This window comes from Mustela nigripes, chromosome 2, assembly GCF_022355385.1.
Source record: "Mustela nigripes isolate SB6536 chromosome 2, MUSNIG.SB6536, whole genome shotgun sequence".
NCBI classification, from domain to species: domain Eukaryota; kingdom Metazoa; phylum Chordata; class Mammalia; order Carnivora; family Mustelidae; genus Mustela; species Mustela nigripes.
The window spans coordinates 56,256,739-56,276,306 of NC_081558.1; the positions used below are offsets into that span (position 1 = coordinate 56,256,739).

The 19,568-nt window shown below is 53.7% G+C and overlaps 1 long non-coding RNA gene across 1 annotated transcript; it reads right to left on the reverse strand.

Moving 5' to 3' along the window:
* Positions 1-970: 970 nt before the first annotated feature.
* On the reverse strand, positions 971-10,020 carry LOC132009903 (uncharacterized). Its single transcript, XR_009402087.1, has 4 exons — positions 8,743-10,020; positions 8,373-8,530; positions 1,798-1,854; positions 971-1,553 (listed from the first exon to the last, which is right to left on the reverse strand). It is a non-coding gene; the product is annotated as an uncharacterized LOC132009903 (long non-coding RNA).
* Between the last annotated feature and the right edge of the window lie 9,548 nt (positions 10,021-19,568).

A 19,568-nucleotide genomic window follows, 5' to 3' on the forward strand; every position in this document is an offset into this window, starting at 1 on the left:
CAGGGCCTCTGCCCAGGGCAGTCTGGCTCCAGAGGCTGCTTGTTTCTCCCTGCTCTTGCAAAGGAAGGCGTGGGGCACGTCCACGGGTGATCATTCGCTGATCATTAGATCAGCCCTTGCTGATCATTCCTCCACGGGTATGGGAGCCGGGACTAGATGGGCTCTTGGCAGAGCATTTGGAGGGGCTGAATGAAGCACATGGAAGGGGACGTGTGGAGAGAAGAGGTGGGAAAACCATTACAAGTTTTCTTCCACTCTGGGGCTTCTCTGCATTTTCCCAAGCTGTCTGCTGAGTGCAGGAAAGCTGCCCAGCCTGGCGCTTCCCATCTGGGAATGGTCAACCCTTACCTCCCAAGGCCCAGCTCACTCTGCTCATTAGTGACTCACCCCCGCCCATCTCCCTGCCTGGTGTGATGAAATTTCTGGCACTTCTGAAAAGTTCTGGTCACCCTAGACAAGACTTGGCTCAGCCTTGCCATTCAACCCAGCTCTCCCTGCAAGGGCAAAGGCAAGGGGGCGAGGGGCACTGAACTCAGAGGCTGGGATCTCCCCAGTGGGCTGGAAAACCAGGCTGAGGGGTCTCAGAGCCCCTTTCCTGGTGGAGCAGCCCAGAGAGGGAGGGATTTGCCTGAGGCCACACAATGAAGACCTACAGGGCTGAAAGGGGCCCCCAGGACATCAAAAGTAGCTCAGAGACAGGAGGCCTGGTCTTAGCATGGCTCCCACCCTCTCTGAGCCTCAGTTTTCCTATTTGTGAAATGGGAGAGGCTGACTCTGATCTTAATACATAAGCTGGGGAAAACAGACAATAGAACATTTAATACTAGCAAATCTACCTTCACAAGAGAACCTCTTCCAACCAGTTTTGTTCTAGACCTATGTATATATGTGTGTGTGAATGGATGTACGCGTGGATGTATGCAAATAAAATTACACAATCAAATTATAATGAACACTGTTCTCTGTCCATTTATTTTTTTATTTTTTTTAGATTTTTAAAATTTATTTGACAGACAGAGATCACAAGTAGGCAGAGAAGCAGGCGGAGAGAGAGAAGGAAGCAGGCTCCCTGCTGAGCAGAGAGCCCGATGCGGAGCTCAATCCCAGGACCCTGGGATCATAACCTGAGCCGAAGGCAGAGGCTTTAACCCACTGAGCCACCCAGGCGCCCCTTCTGCTCCATTTTAATGTGATATATTGTCACCATTTTTCTACATCAATAATGGACCCACAGGATCACTGTCAACAGAATATTCCACAGTCTACCATCACCATGATTTACTGAGCCCTCGCTGATCATTCCTAGTTTCCTTTATTATAAAAACCGGTTTGAAAGACATCCTTGAATCTATGTATGCAGACGTTTGTCCACCTCCAAGAAGTTTCCAGGGCAAAGGGCATGTATGTTTTCAAGTGATTTGGATATACAACTATCCAAGGACACTCCCAGAGACATGTCCAAGTCTTCTCCCACCAGTCCTGTGTCCGAAGGCTCGTTCTTCATGTGCTCACCACCCACACGCTGGCCTCAGTCCTGGGGATGTTCAGTCAGCCTATTAGGGGAAGAGGGCATTCTGTTATTTGACGGTGACTGCCTTTTTAAATGGTTACTAGCCCCTTGGGTTTCTTCTGAGAACTCCCACACATACTCTTCATTTTCCCTCTTGAAGTGTTTCTCTTAAGCTCAACAATTTTTTTTTTTAAGATTTTACTTATTTATTTATTTATTTGTTTGGGAAGCAGGGGAGGGGCGGGAGGGTAAAAGGGAGGAGGGGAAAGAATCTCAAACAAACTCACACTGAACACCAGCCATGGCCAGGCTCGATCTCAGGACCCCGGAGACCATGACAGGAGCTGAAACCAAGAGTGGGATGCACTTAACAGATGGAGCCCCCCGGGCGCCCCTTTAGCTCAACAGCTTTTAATAATTCTTCAGCCAGAGGGCATGTTGGCCCTTTGTCTTCCAAGTACGTGAGGCAGACAACTCTGTTCTAACTTTAGTGATGTGTTTCCTGACATAGGGAACTTGTGAGATGGGGTGTGGAAAAACTGACCACTGTTTTCTTTGTGCTCATAAAGCCTTTCGCCCATTCTACAGTAGACCCTCAGGGCTCCTTATTCATTCACTCATCCTTCCATCTTGTGTTTGTTGCTGCCCTCGCATCTAACCCCGAGGCCCCCGGCCACCCAATCCCACAGAGCTGGTGGCTTGCTGCTCCAGTGCACGGCCGGGCTGTGGGGCAGAAATCTCCAGTAATTCCTGGAAGCCTCCCTTTCTAGGAACAGGCGGAGGGAAAACATTTCTGCTTCAATAACAAATCTTGGCCTCTGAGACTGCAAATAATCTCTGGTTACCTGACAGGGCTTGCCCGAGCAGTCCTTGGGTATCGAAATTTTAGAATAACCATGATTATGGCTGCCAAGAAGATTCACCACTCAGATCTCCTGCTTCAGCAGCACAGGTGGCTGCCTATCCCTCTACATTTACTTCTGCATTTTTGCTGAGGCCACAGTGAGCTGCCCCCCATAGTGGCTACGAAAGCAGGATCATTCCAGCAAGACCCTGACTTCCTCCCGCCAGCAGGAGGCTGGCTGAGGGTTCCCCGTCGTCCTGCCTGGAGCTCTCAGGAGTTGTTCGTGCTCTGAGATTCTTAGTCCCTAGCATGCTTACTTCCCCATTTCTGGTAGCAAGTGTCTGTGCTGCATTGGCCTGAGTTTCTCCTGCCTTCTCCTGCTCTCTCCCCCAGAAATGTCCTTGCACATCTATCCTGTCTTGGCAAAATTAGTATGGACTCCTTGGCAGACCAAAACTCATGCAATGAAAAAGATAGTAACTAAAGTCGTCGCCACTGTGTCACACATTTATGAAGCTTAGCTACGCCCATCTCTCTCGCATCCCTCTCCGTCATGCAGGAGGTTAAATGCTGTGCCCACGTTACAGGTGAGAAGACTGAGGCTCAGAGATAGCTGAGCTTTGGTCCAAATCCAGGCTCCGTCCTTCCCACCGGAAAGCTGGGGAGAGCCCCGTGGCCCCCAGGAGTACCAAGTCCTTCAGACTGGGCATCCCAGTCCATAGCATTTCCCCTGGAACCCCAGCTCAGCAGGCTCTGTGTTCCCTCCTTCAACTCTGAAACCCGTGGGCCCCTCTAGGCCATAGGAATGTCAGATGGACAGGGTCAGAACCCCCTTCCCTGGATGGGAGGAGCCCAGGACCGCCCACCCCAGCTGAATCCAGAGGAAGGAGCCAGGAACTCAGCTATGGGATGGGAGGCAGTGCGTCTGTCCTCAGGCAACTTTAGGTGTTGACAGAAAGTCTTCGGCACAATTAGAGGGGACTTCCTTCTTCGGTTCTGGTCGTGCTCCCTGGCACTCCAGACTGGCCTGCTCCTCCTCAGTCAGCGCCCGTCCACGCCCCGCAAAAGCTGCTATTTTCCATGCAGAGTCACCCCAGCTCCTCTGCTACCCTGTGCCCAACACAGCCTGTCCCTCTCCCAGGGCTAAGCCCGGGGCTGAGCACTAGACCTAGCGCTGGTCTGCACTGCCCAAAGAGATGCTTCACCTTCCACATTCCAACCTTTAGACTTCAGGTAATGTGACCCGATGTAGAAGTATTTATTTGGGGTGACTTTTAAATTGCCAACACACACTGACTCCCAGTCTCTCCACTTCCCAGCTGTACATGCAGATCTCCTTGGCTTTGTGCTAACCCACTGGGGCTCAGGAACCTTCAAGCAGACCAGCCCATTTATCCTGGGCATCTACACTGAGCTGCCCTCTGGTCTCTTTCCAGCCCGTGCAGATCTCCCTAGAACCTGCCAGGCCTCTTCTTTCTTCCATTCTCCTCACTGAGGCCCAGAGAAGGCAGCAGGAGGGTGGGGGACCCACACTCTCTGTAACACACCAGCCAACTGGCTCCAGCCCCAGGAAGCCAAAAAGGTCCCTGGTGAGGTGTGTCTTAATTCTGTATCTCCATCTGTCCAGCCCTGGCCTCCTGACATGCTCGGGATAAGTGCCCAGTCTTGGCTCCACATCCCTGATCTCTGCTCATCCTGTCCTCCCCCCCCCATTAGAATCTGTTCTCAGTGTTTGTCCATCCATCTGTCCCCCCAGGCAGGTGTAGTGTGGTTACAAACACAGATTCTGGAGCCATGCAACCTGGGTTCGAATCCCAGCTCTGTCACTTACTAGCTGTGTGACCTGGGGATGTTCCCTCTCAATGACTTGGTGCTCCTAGCTATAAAATAACCTTCAACTGGCACACACTGTCAGAAAGACTAAGTGAGCCAATATATGGCAAGTGCTTAGGAAGTGGCTTGCACATGGCAAGTGCTCAATGAATATTGGCTAATATTACTCACTCGACAAATCTTCCCTGAGCACCTACTCCATGCCAGGTACCAAGGTCCAGCAGGAGGACAGACTCCCTCTTGCCCTCGGGGAGCCCACACTCTTGCAGGAGACAGATATAAATTCAACAACCTCACCAACACCCAGCAAGAAGCACCCTGAGGAGGCAGTGCAGGGGAGGCCATGTGGGCTGGTGGTTAGCCCGCAGAGCCTGGGGGTCCTAGGGGGTCCTAGCTGCACAATGCCTGGGGAGGCTCGTACCGCTCTGGGCCTCATTTCCTTCTCTATAAGTGGGGACAACAAGGATGCCTAAATCATCAGGTTTCAAGAGGGTTACGTGAGTTCGTAGGTGAGCAGAACTTTGTCAAGGCCAGACCCAGAGTAAGTGCTCCAGAAACGTGCTCCTGGGGGAGTGATGTGCAAGCTGAGGGGCCCTCGGTGGGCTGCTGGAAGAGTTCAGTGTGGCTTCTGAGAGCAAAGGAGTCCCTGGAGGATTTTAAAGGGAGCCCCTGAGGTGGCAGGTGGTAGAGTCCAGGTGGGAGACGAGGGGGTTCAGATGGGTGTGGAGGCCTCAGGAAGTGGTAGGATAGGATAGATACTGAGAGGAAAGAACTCATGCTCACACGGGTGTCTCACCAATGCTCATGGGAATATTTACAGTATGTCTGTTCACATCAGGTTTAAAAACAACCCAGACTCAGTAACAATTTGAGGATGGATAAACTTGGTGAGGCCCTGCAACTGGGGTGGGGCTCAGGAAAGGATGGATATTGGGAGCCAGGAAAGGGAGGGACAGGGATGACTCCCCCAGCTTCTGGCTCAGGATATGCCACTGATTAGCTGGAAGGGGTGCTGGTCTGGACTTTCTGGGGCAAATCACAGTATGCTTGAGTCAAACAGGCTTAAGCCAAAAGAGGGAGATAGGGAATTCCATAAAAGAGTAGAGGGATGGACTTCAAGCATAGCTGGATCCAGGTGCTCAAACGTTTCCAGGAACAAGTTTCTCTTCCCTTGTCCCTCAATTCTCCTCTCCTCCTTTTTCTGCCAAAATGCTCTTCTAGTAACCAAACATTCCAGGAGGTCCAGCACACAACCCTTAAAGTCCAGACAAATGAAGTACTAATCCTCTCAACTTAAAGACCTTTCAGATTGGAGGGGCTGAAGTCAGGTGCTCAGGTCTGAACCAATCACTGCAGCCAGAGGAATGGGCTGTGCTGATTGGCTCAGCCCAGGTCCTAAGCTCTACCCTAAAAGCCTGAAGGGGTAGGGTGAACTTCTAAATGGAAACTTAGGCTGTTGCCAGATGCTGGAAAGAAATCTGTGAATGGCCCCGATGGGGTGGGTGAATTTGCAGCCTTGGACTTTAAGTTGATTTTGTCTACATTGGATTCAGACACTGTCAGATAATGGCACATATTTTTAAAACATGTTCTCTGTAAAAGCCTCAACATTCACAAGGGGACTTCATCAAGCTTGTCAGTGCTTGGCTCTGGGCCAAGGGAGCCCCCCGCCCCCAGCCCTGGCAGTCCAACCAGTGAGAGCCCAGAGAGGCCTGGACTTCACACATCATTGACTCATGCTAGGCTAGGTACCAGAAGCCAGGCGCAGCCACCGTGGAAGCAACATGGGTCTGATAGGAGAGTCGTCGCCTGTGGTTGGTGACTAATAATAAAACAAGCAGGGTCCGCCCATTGCAAAAATGCGAAGCCAGCAGGCAGGAATGCCACACGAGCCCATAGTTGGATTCCGGTTTTGTGAGAAAATACCAGAGCTGGGGACTCTGAGAGACAGAGACTAGAAATCCTCTCCCGCACCCCGCCCTGGCTGCAAGGTCTCCCCAATTGATGCATCCTCAAATCGTTATGGAGGTCAGACTGTTTTTGAACTCGCTGTTGGCAGACATCCTGGTCGTGTGGATGGGAGCTGGCTGACAGCGCTTGCAGCTGACTTTCGTTTCTTTTCAGTGCTGTATAGTATTCCACTGGCTGGCTAACACGAGGGACTGTCTTGTTTGTGACTCTTTTGGTTGTTTTCTGGGTTTTCGTTCAAATGACAAAGAAGGCTGCCATAGCTCTCCTCGTCCCAGTCTTCCTGTGACATCTGTTTCAGTCCTCCAGGGCCAGCAGCCAGGAGAGGGAGTGCTGACTCATAGGGTGTGCACATGTTCAAGTTCACCAGCTCATGCCAAACCCTTGTTTCAGAGTGTTTGTACCAGGGCTGCCAGCTGCTGCTGCCTGCCGCACCTCCTCAGAAACATTTGTTGGCGTTTGCCCCTGCAGTAGGTGTGAAATGGTATCTCGGGCAGTTTTAATTTCCGCGTCCCTCGTCACTAACAGGGATGGGCGTCTTGTCCTACGCTTGTTGGCCGTCTTCCTCTCCTCTTTTACAAAAGTTCTGCTTACGGCTTTTGCCCCTGAAAACATTGTTTCTTCTTGGAAATCCCTGATTTCTTCAGCACGGTCTAGCCATGTGACTCTCTGCCTTGAAGCCTTTCTGTGACTCCCGGGGGGCCTCCAAGTAAAGTTCACGCCCAGCAGCCTGGCTAGCCAGGCCCTACCGTGGTTTGGCTCCCATCTGCGTCTCCATTCTTGATAGGAGCTGTTTCTTGACACTCTTCTCACATTCTTCCCTCCCCTCTTCCATTTGCCTGCCTGAACCCTGTCTCTGCAAACTTCCAGCTCCTGCTCCTGCTGGGGCACTGTCAGAAAACCCCTCCTTCTCCCCATTGACCCCACATCCTTCCCTGGCTGCTTCTTTCTCAGCCTTCAAGTCTCAGCTAAAACATCACCTCCTCTTGGGAGCCCTCCTGATTTCTCCCCACCCCCACCCCAACTGTAGGGGCACAATGCCTGCTCACTCTGTCTCAGGGTCAGCACTCCTGTGCTGTAAACTGGACAACAAACTCCCTGAAGAACGAAGAACAAACTCCCAGGAAGTGACAGTGACAGTGATTGTTGCAGGCTCCTATTCCTGGTAACTGGGAATGTGGCTGCAGTCAGCCAGCTTTCTAAAACTCTAGAAGAGGGAGAAGGAGGGAGGGATGGCAGGGGCAGCATGGGACTTAAAGAGAAGTGGTTGCACCAGCACAGACCCTGGAGGGACCCAGGGACCACTAGGATCTGAGGTTAGGGAGGGCAGAGGAGGGGAGCTGGCTTCTAGCTGGCAGACTCAGCTTCCTAGAAAAGTCTCTTGTCTTCTCTGTCTCCGTTTTCCCATCTCAAAGAGGGGAGCCCTGGCCTACTTCCTATCAGAGACAGTGCCCCTGGATGGTCAGCCTGTAGGTCAGCCTTGTCTGACCTACAATTTCAGGCCCAGGGAGCTGGCAGACCCCAGGCCAGACAAAGGGGGCCTTGTTCCCAGGCTCTTTCACGGAAATTCCCCCCCAACAGCTTGGCTCCAGCTGAACAAAACCACATGCCAGCACGTGGGAGGAGGGGGTAGGCGTGCAGGCAGCATCCCAGCGCCCCTCTCAACTCCAGGCCCTGCCCAGAGTGCCAAATGCCACAGACTCTGAGGAGAGCTCCCTTTCTTCCCCCCCCACCCCCTGCTGGCTGCACTCCTCCAAGTCTCCCGTGGGGGGCCAAGGGAGCCAGTGGAAGTGTGTTCCCTTCTTGTCTCCTGCAAGGCTCACGCCAACCCTCCAGGCAGGCATTGCCACTGGGCCTGTTGAACATATGAAGAACTTGGGAAGCTTGGAGGTCACAATCACAAGCCCTCGGCTCTGCCAGGAGAGGTAGAGGCTAGACCACACGTGGGCAGCCTGACTCCAGCTATCCACTGCCCTGAGGCACACCACAGTGTCCTCCCTGTATGCTTGTCAGTCATCTGCCTTTCCTGGTGGGCAGTCTTCAGTGGGGTGGAGTGGGGGTTGTCTTCCAGCAAACCTCACCCTAACCTTCCTACAAGAACACATGGCGCAATATGGCTTCCCCTCAGCAAGTCAGAGAACGGACAGAAGGGACAGGATGTCATCTCAGGGCTGCTGGACAACTTCAAGGGGAGGAGGAGGCCCCAACCCTACTCACCACTTCCCATCTGGAAATCTGCTAGAACTCTGACTCAAGTTCCCAGCCTGCCGCAAGCTGTGCGATGTGGGGTGAGGGACTCCCCTCTCTGAGACTCCAGTCTTCTCATCATTGAAATGTGGGCAACGGCTGGGGGTGGGAGTGGCCCCCCATGGAGACTGTAAAAAAAGCCATGAAGTCACAGAAGGAAAACAATGGAAAGACCAAGTGTGGGCAAGGAAGTGTAGCAACCGGAATTTTTGTCCGCCCGCAGGGGTGGGGGTGGGGGGGTTCACATGGTCCCATCATTTTAGGAAACTATTTGGTGGGATTCACTAAAGCTGATCACATGCGCATACTATGATCCAGAAATTCCACTCTTGAGTTTTACCTCAAGAGGGGGAGAGCATGTGTCCTCCAGAAGTCCGGACAAGACAGTCCCTAGAGCAGCACCGTCCATAACTGCCCCAGCTGGAAACCACTCGGACGTCTGGCAGCAGCGGTATGAATATGCGGGTCGTCGTGTGTTCACACAGCTGGATCCCGCCACAGCAGGGCAAACACACGATTTCTGGCCACGAGCAACAACAGGGATAGAGCTCACCACACAGCTCTGAGCGCAAGTCAGGCCCAAAAGTTTACACACGGAGGAGTCTGTTTTTTAGGAAGTCCTAAAGTAGGGCAAAACGAATCTCTTGCTGTTAGAAGTTAGGAGCAGGTCCAGTTCCCCTCAAGGAGGTGGCAACAAGAAGGGACCACCACGGCGATTTTCAGGGGGCTGGTTGGGTTCTGCTTCTTGATCTGAGTGCCACCTTCATGACTCTGTTTGATCTGTGGAAAATCCAGCGAGCACACACTTAGGATCGAGGCATAAGGAGTTAATCAAAGACAGGGCTGTGTGGTAAGCCGTGATGTCCCCACTCCATTCCCGGTCTGGTTTTGTTTTTATTGAGACTCTAAAGGGATGGCTGGAGAGTGGTCTTGTGGCAGACACCTCTGTGCCCCGCCTGTCACCTCTCAGCCCACGGAGGGAGGGAACTGAAGCCTCCGTGGTCACTTTGTACGCAGGTGGCTTCTTTTGGCGGGAGGGCACCTGGCCTACGGGGCAGCCCTGAGTCGCCTTGCTATGAAGGCCTCCAGGAGCAGCCTCAGCCAATAAGGTGTAGGGCTGGTGGACAAACACCCTAGCTTCCTCAGCCCGTGCCTGGCGATTCTGAGGTGTGTCCTGTGCAGTCCCTACAGAATCCCCTGTTGGCTTGAGTCCCTGCTGTCTCTGATGGTAACTCTTTCACAAACATACCCTTTGTGGGCTTTCTTCCTTTTCCTTCCCCTGCCTCACATGGTCATGTTGCTTTCTGAAAGCATCGCCCAGAAAAACCACTTGCACTCAAATCCTTGCCCCAAGTCATCTTTCGTATCCCTAAATGTCAGGACAAGAGGGAATGATGGAGGGATTGTCCCTGTCTGGGAATCCAGAGAAGGGAAGCTGGTCCCCGATCTGATGAGAGTACCCCATGTGACCGTGGGCAAGTCACCCATTTATATAAGCCCATCTGCTGCCCTGGGTGCTGAGACTTTTGCTTTAGCAGAAGCTAGTGACCAGGACCCAGAGCTGAGAACCAAGAAGAGCCCCAAACCCACATTTTAAAGAAAACCAGAAGCCAGTAGAAGAGAGACCCAGCCTGTAGCTCCAGCCATCACCCAGGAACCCCTGTGCCCTACCCCATCAGCCTGCATATGTGGACTCCCAGGAGGAGGGGGGAGGTGAACTCTTGCTATTGGGGCAAGAACCAAGCTTCCCCTCCCCCACCCCAAAACAAAGTAAAGCCCTGTCAAAAGCCAAATTGCCAAGGGACTGGGTACATCTGCAAGGAGGGGAGATGGGGTGCCTCACTCCCAGTTTGGACATCGTCTCTTACAGTGGGCCAGGAGCCCTGGGTCCTGGGCCTGTGTGTACAGGAGAGAAGAGAATGGGAGAGATGGAGTGGGGCAGGGAGCAGCCATGAGGACTGCCTGCCAGAGCCCACTGATGGGCACTACAATAGCGGGCCAGGGGTGGATGTCCTTGCCAGTTCCTTGCCCTACAGGGATACCTGGCTATGGGGCTATGGGGGAACCACAGCATCAGGGCACACTGCTGGGGGCAGGAAATGAGCAGATTGGAAGGAATCCAACTGGGGCCAGGGGCTCTTTGCAAAAAGGGGTCCCCCTAAGAAGGCTCTCCCTGTGCTTCAGGAAGGACCCCATGTGCCCAGAAATGTGCTGGTGGAGATGGAGGTCGCATGATGGATGCCCGCAGTGCAGCCCAAGAGGCAACAGGGATGGACTGAGAGAGGCTGGCCGTCCTCCCTGCAACCTCCTGCCTCCCCAGGCTAGATTGCAAAAGAGGGCAGGGAGAGCAGGGAAGACAGGCCACACCCTCCCCGCCCTGTCCAGGGCCACAGGCCACATCCAAGTCTAGAGGGAAGAGATGGGGAGGGGAGGAGATTTTAAGTCCACCGTGGCCTGAACTTCATTCTTCCTGTCTGAGCACTCTAGGTTCTGCCCCCAAACCCTGTTCCCATCCAGCACGCCCAGACCCCGGCCCACTGTGCTGACTTGGGGGGACAAAGTCACTATCCCCTCAGTGACTTTGCCGGTGACCACCAACCACACACATCATGAACCTCCCACCTCCAGAGCCCTCCAGGCTACATAGATGGGCTCATGCTCACACCGGGCCCCCACCCTACCCAGGGCCCTCAGTCTCCGGGGCAGGGCTGTGCTGAGAAATCAATTTCCCCCAAGGATGAGCAAGGTAAAAGCACAGGCCAGTCTCATCCAGAGGCACAGAGGCAAAAATTCCTAAACAAACATCAATAAACAAATCTAACCATCTCTAAAAAGGTACTATATTACATACAAGTATCGTTTATCCCACAGCATGAGAAAAATCTTATGATCGTCTCAATAGGTACGTGCAAAAAATCTATTTCGTGAAGTCAACCTCTCAAAGTAGCTTTCTTTTTTTTTTTTTTAAAGATTTTATTTATTTATTTGACAGAGAGATCACAAGTAGGCAGAGAGGCAGGCAGAGAGAGAGGAGAAAGCAGGCTCCCTGCTGAGCAGAAAGCCTGACGCAGGACTCGATCCCAGGACCCTGAGATCATGACCTGAGCCGAAGGCAGTGGCTTAACCCACTGAGCCACCCAGGCGCCCTCAAAGTAGCTTTCTTAATCTGATAAAGCATACATACACACTTCAGTTTCCATATACGATCTAGAAATTCAACTTCCACAGAAAATGATGACCTGGGCTGAACCTGCCCGCCTCATTTCCATACCAATTCACTCCTCCAGTCAACAAGCGTCCCTTAGCACCTCCCATGCCAGGCCCAGGACCGTGTGCAGTGGTGGCAGGACGGCACCGTGTCCCTGCCCCAGTGGGACTAGATGTACTCACTGGCTAGGCAGAGTTCTCATCTTGCTGCAGAGGTAGGCGCCCGGGAGGTTTGGGAACACCAGGAATGGCCCCAGCGACACCATGCCAGCCTCCTTGGCCTGCCCCATGTGAATATCACTGCCACTTCTTTAAAGTAATTGCAGCAAAATACACATAACAGAGACTTGACCATCTTAACCCTGTTCAAGGGTGCAGCTGAGCGCCAAGGATGTTCTCACTGTTGCGCGACCCTCCCCGCCATCCATCTCTGGACTTTTTCATTCCTCCTAAACTGAAACTCTGTCCCCGTGAAACACTGACTCCCATTCCCTCCTCCCCCAGCCCCTCGGCAGCTACCAGCTTGCTTCCCGTGTCTAGAAATCTGCCAACTCTAGGGAACCTCATATAAAGAGGGAATCACTCAGAATTTGTGATTGATTACTTGTACTGAGCATAATGCCCCGAGGTCCATCCATGTTGTAGCACGAGTCACAGTTTCCCCCTTTCTAAAGGCAGAAGAAAATTCCATCGTATGTCTATGTTGTTTATCCATTCATTTGTCGATGGGCACAAGTTGCTCTCAGCTTTTGACTGTTGTGAACTTGAGTGTGTGAATATCAGCTTGAGACCCTGCTTCTGATTGTTTGGGGTCCTATACGTTTGTGCTCCTTTCTGCACAAAGAAACAAGTGAGTCCACCCTTAGTATCCCCGCTGGGACACGGGGAGAAGACTTAGCGCAGAAGAGCTGAGGCATGTGTTGGAGAAGAGGAAGGATGGAGGGAGGGCAGAAGAGGGAGAGGGAGGCACTCGTCAGCATGACCCAGCTAATCTTCCCAGATCAACCCCTAATCAACCCAGATCTGGGCCTCAGATACATTTTTTGCTGTCTGAGAAGATATTTTGAAATGCAGGATACAGCCAGATCTGTATTTCTGGATTCTCTTGGAAAGTCAGACAGTCGGGTCTGGTCTGGGTTCCCATGGCTGGAGCGGAGCAGCAGCCCACCCTTAGATGGGACCTGTGCCCTCAGGGTCTGCATGGTTCTCCAAAGCCCTTCTCTCCCTCCCTGGCACCCCTCAACAACTGCTGAGCTGGTGAGCCCTTACATGGAAGCTATCTCCCCACTTTACAGTGGAGGAAAGTAAGGGGGAAGTTAAGTAGCTGAGCTGGGACTTGAACCCATGTTGCATCACAGACACGGAATGAAAACCTAACTGTGTAAGTGGTGACTGGATGCCTGAAGAGAGACGCGGTGACACACCTGTACAACCCATCCCCATCCCACTTTGCTCCTGGGTCCCCACTACCGTCTGCCCAGCCCCACAACTGGTCCTTTGCCAACAGGATGAGGGCAGCTCTTTTGCTCGTAGCTCGATTCTCCTATTTTACTGTCTCTCCCCTGGGTCACCTGGAACCCTGTGCACCCCCTCACTCTGCCTTGCTCCTGCCTGGCACCCTTCTGATCTGCCCAGACATAGGCCATAAGGCTCTTCTGGAAACATGCACCTGCCCACAGAAATTTCCTGCCTGGAAATCTTTCTCAGCTGCAGTGCCTTGAGGACGGAGTCTGACTGCATCAGGCTGGCCTTCAAGGCCCGTGGGAAATGCTTCAGCCCTCCCCCACCCGCCGCCTCATCCCCCATGCATCTTCCCCTTTGGCTAGATTGTGCAGCTAGGGCACACCACACCATTCATACCTCTTGCCTTTGCAGATACTGTTTCCTTTGTTTCGATGCCCTTCCCTCACCTTTTCCCTGGTAAACTCCTACTCAGCCTTCAGAACCCAGCTCAGGCATCGGTCCTCTGGCCCCATGGGTCCTCTCTCATAGCTCTGATCATCATGTTTTCTTACTGTCCCTCTCCCTGAGACCACACCTGAGTCATGTCTGAGCCCCCACAACCAGCCTTGGGCCTGGCACAAAATGGGGTAAAATGAATAAATAAGTGGCCAGAGGGAGGGATGGAGGGAGATGGAGGGAGAGATGGAGGGATGGAGGGGAGGATGGAGAGTGGAACAGGTGGAAAAATGGAGGGATGGAGGAGAAGGGAGGAAAAGTCATGGGAAGGGGGATGGAGCAAGGGAGAGATGGCCAGAGGGACAGAAGGAAGGGAGGAAGGAGGAGGCACGGGTGAAGAGAGCGTGGGATGGGCTGGTTCTCTTTACTCCACTGTTGGAGAGACCCTCAGGGAGGGGAGGACGTCTTTATTTGCCTGTGGATTCTTCACGGAGCCCAGCCCAGGAGTGAGAGTGCAGCAGGAAACTGACAACGAACCCAACAGGAATGTGCTGGAAGTGGTGCTTAGGACGAGGAGTGGGGGCCACTGGGTGGAGTAGACGGAGCAGGCAGGTATGATAATAGTGCCCAAGCCCAGGGTAAGAGCGGGGACTGAGGGCTGGAGAGGTGAGACATTGGATAGCTATGGCAGAGGCAGAACTGGCTGAGCATGGTGACTGGGGACATCCGGGAGAAGAGAGGAGAGCAAGGGTGAGTCCAGGATGGACATGCAGAGTATAACTGTCCATCAGGGCTCTGTCCAGGACTGGGGCTGGAACTCAAGTGAGTGCTCTAGACCAGAACCAGGTTTGGGAGTGCTCTAGACCAGAATCCGAGAGAGGGTAAAGGAACATGTGGGATTGAGAGAAATTTCCAGATCTTGGTGGGGAAAGCAAGAGGATGGAGGCAAGGCCTTGGGGACAGGAGAGTGAAGATATCCAAGAAGAAACCAGAGGGAAAGGGTTGGAGAAGGGCAGGGTGAGAAGTCCCAGAGGAGCCCAGTCTGCAGAGGGTGGCAGAGAGGGTGCCCACGGTGGGAGGGCATTCAATTGGGACTTGCTCACGCCCTTAGGCCCCCTCTACCATCCAGTCCTGCCCTTGGCATTAGACAAATAAGTGCAGACAAAGAATGAAGGAGTTAGGGCTTGGCAGAGCAGTCATCATTTGCTGTCCCGGAGTGGTAGGTCTGTCCACCAAGCAGGAGCAGCCATGGGTCATATTAACGGAGATATGATGTATAGAAAGTGGGAGTAGAAGTTTCTGGTAAACTCCTCCCAGTCACACGCACCCCCATCCTGTCTGGGCGCTATCTGGAACCTGGCTATCCACAGCCTCAGTTTGGACCTCTTACCTACTCCTACTTCAGCTGTGCCTTCAGCACACCCCTCCCCAGCCCAGCCTTGCCTCCTACTCTGACCTGGGGTTTAGAGTCACCTTCTTTAGGGCTTCATTTCTCAGACCCCATCCAGCTCTTTCTGTGGTTGCTTCAACCCAGTGGCAGACCTAGCATGTCAGACACTCAGGATCCGTGCTCAAGAGCCCTGTTGTCGACAGGACAAGCATTTCCAGTAGTAATCACAAAAATGGAAATATTTTATAAATGAACAAAAATGTGCGCTTACCAAGCAAAAAGCATTTCACTCCGAGTTTGCATATTTATTTTCACTGGATTAAATTTTAAGCCTACATAAAAACTCCACGTGGTCCCATGGAAAGAACGAAAGTAGGTCAAGTTGTACTCCTTCCATCTTCAGAAACACGGTGCGATTATTGATTATTTCAAATCCACTGCCTAACACAAGAGCAGGTGGGGCCACAAGCAGTCAGAGACACTAAGCTGACTTTCCATTGCCTGAATGCTTCCAAATCATCACACACTCACTCTCCGAACACATGCTCATAGTTGAGCCCCCCCCGTGTCTGGGTGACCACATCTCAGGAGTCTGTACATCAGCAAAACATGCTATTTTGAAGCATGCATCTATATAATTAAAATTTAACAGTATCTACTGCCATTGTTTACAACAGACAGGAGTATTTTTATCATTGATCCTTTTTTTTTTTTTTTTTTTTTTTAGGATTTCCAGAGCCTGGTGCTAATAAAAAGCAGACTGCATTTGGTGGGGTCTATGACAGATTTAAATCATGCACAACTAATACCAGACCACCATTGACTGTCCCCAGGAGAAACCAGTCCCTTCTCCTGCCACTGGCCCGTTCTGGCCCTGGCATGTCATCAGCTGCAAGGGAGGGTTTCCCCAGCGGCCCCTGGCACTCTGACCACCAAAGCAGGTTTGTGGCTGGAGCCTTTGTCCTTTTTCTCAGCCCACTGGCATCATATCAACTGGAGTCCTCCCCTTGAGTGTGTCCCATCCCAGGAAACCACCAGCACCCCCATCTTCCCCAGGGGGAGGGAAGTCTCTGAGGATAAGAACATTTCTGGCCCTGCCCTATAGTTCCAGAAAGATACTCCTTGGGATCCCTTTCTCACTTCCCCAGGCCAGATGGCCATGAACAACCCACCATGGAGATGTGGTCTGAGAACCACACCCCCACTCCAGCAGTAATTCCATGCTTGGCATGCAGCCTGGATTAACCCGTGCCTGCACTCCAGACTGATGACCCAACGTGCCCGATGGGGCCAGCCAGAGACCTCCCTCTCACAAACGGCCTTTGTTCTGCTGCCCCTCAACCCTGGCCCCCATCATGGCCTTCCCCACACCCCCAGAGAGGGGAGGTTTCCTGCCCTGCCTCTATCACCAAGCAGGCCCTGTGGGGCCTGTCCTGATCCTGTAGCTGTGGAAGATGCTAGAAAGGCCAGGAGTGGACTTTGGTGTCACGCCCAACAGGGTTTGCTCCTGATGGCTGCACACGAGCTGCACAAATCTGGACTAGTTCCTGAGCTGCCCTGAGCCCCACTTCTTAGATCTAGAAATGTTCTACCTCTCAGAACAGATCCGAAGGCAATAGGAGACCATGTCCCCCTCCCTCCTCTGCTGGGACTCCAGCACCCCAACTGTGGTCCAGGCCCCAGGCCCTGATACTCCCAGAGCCTTCTGTCTCAGCTCTCTCCCCTCCATGGCTCACCCAATGTCCCCGTGTCCCCAAGCACAACAGCCTAGTGCTCTCCCTCAATCTTGGAATTATGACCTGGTATATCACCTGTTGGTATATTATACCAGTGCTCCTCAAATATTTCGCTGTCAGGATGTTTTAATAGGGAAGCCAGGTTTGGTGCATAGATAAAAATACAGAATGCGCAGTTCGGTTTGAATTTCAGATAAATAACAGATAATCTTTCTAGTTTGCAAAGCTCTTTTATGGGCAGGAAGGAATGTTTGGAGGGCTGGGGCCTCCCCGAGGAGGGACACTATTATGTCCCCACCTGGGCGATGGGACACTCAGCTGCTCCTGCTATAGCCCTCGGAATCCCAAAAGAAGTCGCTCCACGCTCACCTCCCTCTTGTCCTAAGTCACCACAGGCTTTTGTAAACAGTCTAGCCCTGCTGCTACGGGACCCCAGGGCAGGACCTCCAGCATGCTGGGTCCAGGGTGTCTAAGAGAGACAGGTCACCCGACCTCCTCCAACCAGGCCTAAAGTTGCTGGTGAGGGAGGAGGGGACGTGGGGCCCAAATCCTCAGGGGCACTGTGATCTAGCTTCCCCACCCACCACCGAGGAGGCTGCTGCTCCAGGGCCGGCCTCAGGAAGAGAGGCACCCTCTCTGAGGACAGCCCAGGGCTGCTGTGGCTGGTGATACTGGGATACCGGGCTCTGGAAGCCCCCCCGCTCTCCTCAAGCCAGGGCAGGCCGTGTCTGCCAAGGGGGCACTTTCTTCTAGCGTGCACAAGGCCATGCTGAGATGTAGCACTGGGGCCTCCTGAGTCTTTCCAGCCCTCCTAGAGAGGGAGCTCAGACCCCTGGAGTCTTGGCCCCCAGCCTGGATGCCTGGTCCCAGCCCCCTGGCTTTGTGGTCTGACTGCCAACCCCAGCTGGACACCCTCTTCTCTGTCAGCAGGTGCCGCCTCCCTCCTCCCATCCGGCATTCCACAAGTCCAAACCCCCATAGGGAGCTCCCCCAAGTGAGCTTTGTTCCAAGCATCCTTTGGGAAAATATTTGTTCACTGCCTGCAGGCTTCCCCAGGCTCCCATTTCCAGCTCTCGATGGGGAGCACCACTGTTTGCACTCGACCCTGGCTGCCAGCCCCTGGCTCTGGACTCTGCAGGCAGGATCTCCTCTCCATCCTGTGACCAGGAGACCTTGGCAGAGCCCTGGCCAAGCCCCTACCCTGCCCTCTCTCCTTCCCACCATCTGGCCCATGCTCCTGGGATGGACCCAAGTTCCCATGGGCAGAGAATCTCTCCCTGGGTTGGCATCGTCTGGGAGAGGCAGCTGCAGCCTGGCCTTAGGTTGCCAGGGACTTGTGAACTGCTGCCAGAGCAAACATCACCCACTGCCTGCTTCCTCGGGCCCCCTGGACCAAGAAGGGAAGGTGGAAGAGGACAGAGGCACAGAGCCCCGACTGCATACTAGAGCTTTGGTAGACACGTGGCCAAGTTCCATAGGTTGGAGGCATTACTTTCTTATCTGCAGAAGAGGAAATGGGGACTCAGAGAGGGAAAAGGCCTTGCCCAAGGTCACACAGCCCAAGAAGTGGCAGGGGCAGGGGCAGGATTTGAACCCAGGACGCAGTCTCAAATGCCCCTCGAGGCAGCCTTTTCTCTGTTTGGGGTCTGGGGCTAACCTGACCAGGGATGAAGAGGGCAGCAGCCGCCTTTCCATCAGCAGGTAGGGTTAGAAGTCGATGGCCTTGAGCCCTGAATTCACAATGACCGTGGAGCCTAAGTGTCCACACAGTAGCCACCTCCTGGGGAGGGGGGTGTGGGGGGGCATGTTCATCACGCCCTGTAACTGAGCTTCTGTGTCAATTTCCCTTGCTGCCTAGAAGACTCGGCCCTGCTGCTCCTCCTTGTTCCAGCAGACAGTCATGGGGCCCCACCTAGACTAGGGTCTGCCCCACCCAGGATCTGCCTGGCCAGGACCAGCTCCCCCAGCCAACGCTCTAAATCTCACCTCCCCTTCCCAAGAGCCCCTGCAGCTTGCTTTGGAGCCCTGCCCCATTTGGGGGAATGTGGCCCATCCACACAGCCCAGGAACTGCTCTGCTCGGCCCAGACCCTCTCTGAGTCAGGGCAGGGGGATGGTGGAGAAGGTGGGAAGGCCGGGGCTGTGGTAGCCGCCCCCTCCGCCCAACTGCTGGGTATGCACACTCCACCCATAAAATGGCAATGTCTGTTTCTGCCTCCCATGTGCCGTCAATTCCTGATGCTCAGCGTTGGCCCCTTGCCCCACACCCTCTAACACTATGCCTCCAGGCCTCTCTCTCCAAGGCCTTGGGTAAGAAAGGCACTCAGAGAACAAGAGCTCCGTCCCCTGGTTTTCGGGTGGAGGTGAGGAACGGAGCAGCAGGGTCCACCCCTGGTCACCTAGCACGACCTCCATTAGCAGGGGCCATGCAGGCCAAGGAGCAAGGGGAGCCAAGGAGCGGGTGGGGCTGGGGCCGAGGACGGCTCTGTCTGCAAACAACAGTAAGGGACAGCAGCCAGATGAGTCGGGACAGCTTGTTCCCGTAGCTGGGCCCAAGGGAACCTGGCTGACCGTATTTCAGTTACACTGGACCTGACATCCGCTCAGCAGCTAGCCCTGTCCCTCTCAGGCCTCCATTTTCACTCCTGCACAAAGGGTGATGGAACACAGCAATAGCCCAGGGTGGGGGCCCGAGGTTGGCTGTTTCTGGGGCTGAAGGAGCTGGCGGGTCCTCCCAGAGGTCAGGTGACCCACGCTGTGCAGGGCAGGGGGGAGGGGGTGGTGCAGATGCCGACAGGGGACCTCACACAGGCTCCCAGCCTCCAGCACAGACACACACACACAAGGGCACACTGAGGCTTGGAGACGGGAAATGACAGCCCTACATCATTGCAGCTGAGTGCCAGAGTCCAGACTAGTAGCCTAGCAGGGGTGA